Source organism: Prionailurus bengalensis, chromosome C2 (assembly GCF_016509475.1).
Source record: "Prionailurus bengalensis isolate Pbe53 chromosome C2, Fcat_Pben_1.1_paternal_pri, whole genome shotgun sequence".
NCBI classification, from domain to species: Eukaryota; Metazoa; Chordata; class Mammalia; order Carnivora; family Felidae; genus Prionailurus; species Prionailurus bengalensis.
The window spans coordinates 120657755-120662462 of NC_057350.1; positions in this window are offsets into that span (position 1 = coordinate 120657755).

The following is a 4708-nucleotide window of genomic DNA, read 5'->3' on the forward strand; positions in this document are numbered from 1 at the left end:
ACCCTGTAAAGTCTAAAATATTTACTATCTGATAATTATTTTTTTAAAATTTTTTTTAACGTTTTATTTATTTTTGAGATAGTGAGAGACAGAGCATTAACAGGGGAGGATCAGAGAGAGGGAGACACAGAATCTGAAACAGGCTCCAGGCTCTGAGCTGTCAGCACAGAGCCCAACGCGGGGCTCGAACTCACAGACCGAGAGATCATAACCTGAGCTGAAGTCGGACACTTAACCGACTGAGCCACCCAGGCGCCCCTACTATCTGATATTTAAAGAAAATGTTTGCACCCTGATTTAGAAGAATGAAATAAATTTAGACTGATCGAGGCTGATCATGAAAAAAAAAATTAGAACAAAAACAGCTGAAGACTCACATGATCCCTATTATACAGTATGATCTCCACTATATAAATTATATGTATGTAATGCAATCTAACACAAACAGCATTAAGCAGTTACTTACTGAGGAAAAGAAAGGCTAAGGTACACGAACAGGGTGGGTGTGGGGAGGCGGCAAAGGAAGTATGTTTCTATCCAGGAATGTCTCTTGCCTCCTAGCACTCCCTGTCCCTTCACTAAATCCTTGCCTAAGACTCCTGCTCTGCCAAGCCGAGAGGAAAACTCTTCATTTGATCCTACCATTTTTACTGGTACTGCCACCTTCCAATGAAGAAGGTTGAGATGAGGTAGTTTATTATCAGTGGTAAGCTTGCATATTTTGCCATGTCTTTTTCCACTGTGTTTCCTCTTTTGAGAATTTTAAGACTTAAGTTATAGAAACTGGTTCCTTTTAAATTTGATCAGATAAACTAAAGAAAATTCTAAATGAAACCATGAGCTGAAGACAAGTAGACATACCTAAAGTATCATGGTAACTGACATTTTTTTCTTACTTTTGATATTTCAACAGAAGATGAAAAAAATGAAGCTTCAAGAATGAGAACAACCCTCCTTCCTCAAAAGATTGTGAATTTTTTTTCTTGATTATAAATTATTATCCCATTAAGCACCAGAAACTGGAACCCCTTAAAATTATCATGCTGAATCACATCTTTGGCAATTTCAGCTAAACTACGAAAAGTTTTCTGAAAATATCTGCTGCCTCTCCCACTGCTAAAACTATTTAATCTTAGTTATAAAGAGGTAAAAGCCATGGTGGCTGTTCACTGATAGCTAGCAAAAAGCCAATTATTTAGTTCTTGAATGAAGCTCCTTCTTTCTCTGGGCAAGCAATCTATATTTATTACAATATACTTGTAATAGCACTTTGCAGCTATAAAGTGTTTTCCTATACATTATCCCATCTGTCCAGTAAACTTGTCAGAGTCAAACAGGAAATTCTGAGTTTCTTTAATGTGAATACTATCTCAGAGATGTTAAATAATTTGTCTAGGCTAAAAACTGGCAACTGTCAAAGGACAGATTCAGACTGCCTCTCAGAAACATCTAAGTATACACTTTTAACAGTTCAAAGATGACTGTATTTCTTCTTTTTAATTGCCTTTTCTCAAATAAGAGAAACATTATTTTTCCATGGGAGACAAGTGTTAAGTGTTAGAGATTCCTATTTATGTCTTTAACAACAGCAAGAGACTTTTTAAAGAATACAGGTAGAGGAAGATAGGGAAGAACTATCCTCAAAACTTCATCATATCTAAGGGTGCACCAAATATCATTAACTAGTTTCATTAAGACCAAAATCTGCCTAGGATTCAATTCTTACCTTATCCTACTTTCCTAAACATTTGAAAATTGTCTGAAAATCATTACATAAAAGGACTGCAAAAGATTAGTGTCCGAATAAAAGTGAGTAAATCAAAGAAACTCAACCCATGATGGTATTACTATAAAAATATAGGCATTGATTAAAAAACAAATCCAAAAGGTTGACTTTTAGAATTGTTGATAAGACAGTTTAAAAAACACGCATTTTAAAGCAAATCTCAGAAAATAATTTGGGCTGGGTGTATTTTCCTCACCACTCCCTTCCCACGAACCCAATATTACTGATTATTCAAAAAATGGAAAGATAACCTCCATACAAGTCCTTAGGAGACTGCAAGTATAATGAAGTAATTTAGGTAGCTAAAAAAATGGATGAAAACATTACAGGAAACTAAAATCAGTAACAAGATCTTTAACTACAAAAAGGAAAAAAGAAAATTAAAGAGACTATTTAATGGCATTGGAGGACCATTGACTTTGTTTCAGGATTAAAATGAAATGCTGAAAGATCATTGCTTTCACCAGCTCTACCTTCATCTAACAGCCTATAAGAGATTTCTTTCAGTATTTAATTACCTAAACATATGAGATATACATAGGAAAACTAAAATAGCAAAAAAACCATGCTTGACTGAACTCAAACTGCTGAGTTTTATTTTTTTTTTTAATTTTTTTTTCAACGTTTATTTATTTTTGGGACAGAGAGAGACAGAGCATGAACGGGGGAGGGGCAGAGAGAGAGGGAGACACAGAATCGGAAACAGGCTCCAGGCTCTGAGCCATTAGCCCAGAGCCCAACGCGGGGCTCGAACTCCCGGACCGCGAGATCGTGACCTGGCTCCAGGCTCTGAGCCATTAGCCCAGAGCCCAACGCGGGGCTCGAACTCCCGGACCGCGAGATCGTGACCTGGCTGAAGTCGGACGCTTAACCGACTGCGCCACCCAGGCGCCCCTCAAACTGCTGAGTTTTAAATGGTCTGTCACCTTACAAGGTAGACTATCTTACAAGGCCATATTCTTAGAACTTAGGGTACAAGACATAGCATACAGTTAAACAATATCTGTAGGATACAGAAGGTGAAAGTAAAAAAAAAAAAAAAAAAAAAAAAGGCTAGTAGACCCCTAGAGATAGTATACTAGTAAATTCATGATGGGAATAGCAATCTAAGTCAATATCGATATAGGAGAAGCCTTAAGATTTTACCCTTTTGAGATTTTCTTTCTCGTTTTCAAACCCTTTTCCTCATCTCTCTTAACCCTGACTTCCTCTTCTTTTTTACCTCATCTGTATCTCACTCAGGATCTACCTCTCCTTGCCCTCACAAATCTTCCCCTCTCCTAATTTATAATAATTGAGGAAATGCATATGTTTTTTACATTTACATAATCTTTCCTTCAACTATATATATGCTTCTGGTTCTCAAGAGTTGCAATATGGTATAGTAGGAAGAATGTTGGAAGTCAATCAGAAAATCATTGTTGAGTTCCAGTTCTGCCACTATCTATTTTTGAGACCACGGGCAAATAATTTTTCAAAACAAAAAGCAAAATATTCTTATCCAAGATTTAGACAATAGTTAACTTAGTATAGACTGAGTTATAGTACAGACTATACTAGTACAGTCTATACTAGTACAGACTATAACTCAGTCTAAAATAAGGACTTCTATGGTTTTTCACATATTAGAGCAAGTGCAAAATTAAAGTAGGTAAGGTTACCCAAGACCTTATGGTTCAGTTGTCTAAATTTGTTTCCAGTTTTAAAGTTGTTTTGTTCAAGTCAGGATTCAAAGGTGGCATTTGCATTTACTCTATGTGTTAAGATTCTTTAACGTAAAGGGTCCCTCTCTTTTTCTTTGCAATTTGTTAAACAAAACCAAGTCAGTTACCCTGTAGAATTGCCCGTTATAGATTTTGTTGACTGCTTGCCCACGGTAGCTTTTAACATGTTTCCTTGTGTCATGTACTTCCTATTAATAGAACTAGGGGCTTGATCAGTTTTTTTTTTCTTTTGAGTCATAGTATAAGGGATATTAAAATAGACCAATGAGTTCAATTCTTGTCATCTTGATGTACCCACACAAAGTTCCTCCTCAGCTTTTCAATTAATGGCTTCAGGAGTGATTGATGGCCATTGCCTAACTCTGATTAGGAATTGTGAAATGGTGATATTCTAACACTCCTGCATTTATTAACTGGAATAATTCTACATATTTTATAAATTCTTCCACTCAATTATTTGTTTAGGATAAGGCAGGATGAATGCTTCTTTGTCCCCAAGTAATCAGTTTCCAGAATAACTCCTTAATACCCCTTCAAAGGTGACTGAATTGGTTTATCTTTGTTTGCTATTAACATTTGGAATGCATAATTTACACATTTAAATTGTTCTGGTCCATTGTAGTTATTGTCCATAATCTCTTATCCATACAGAGATTATCAAATTACTTCTGAGAAAAGATGGTGGTATTTGAGAGCTTTCCTGCTTTGGTGAGAACTGATAGGTATTACTGTTAATTTTTAGATGTGAAATGGTACCATGATTTTGTTGGAAGAGAAATGTGTTATGTCAAATCAAATAACATCTCTCAGATTTGCTCAAAATAACCTGGGGGCAAGTAGGTTGGGATATAGATAAAATAAGTTTGGCCATAGGTTGCTAACTTTTGAAGTTAGTATAAAACTATAGTCAACTATTGTTCATTATGTTATTCTGTTGTATACAGTTGAAAAAATCCATAATGAAGTTTTAAAACTCCCATTTCAAGAGTAAAAGTTACCTATTATTAAAAAAGTTTACAACAGAAAACCAGGAGAAAACACACAAACTTAAGTTCAGCTCATATCCAACCATAGTTTCTGAAAATGATATCATGCAAGAGGAAAAAATATACATGCAAGAGGAAAAAAACTGATTACATAACCTCTCTTTCCATTAAAAAAATTTTGTATATTTGAAGTTAAGAGATAGTATGAAAAG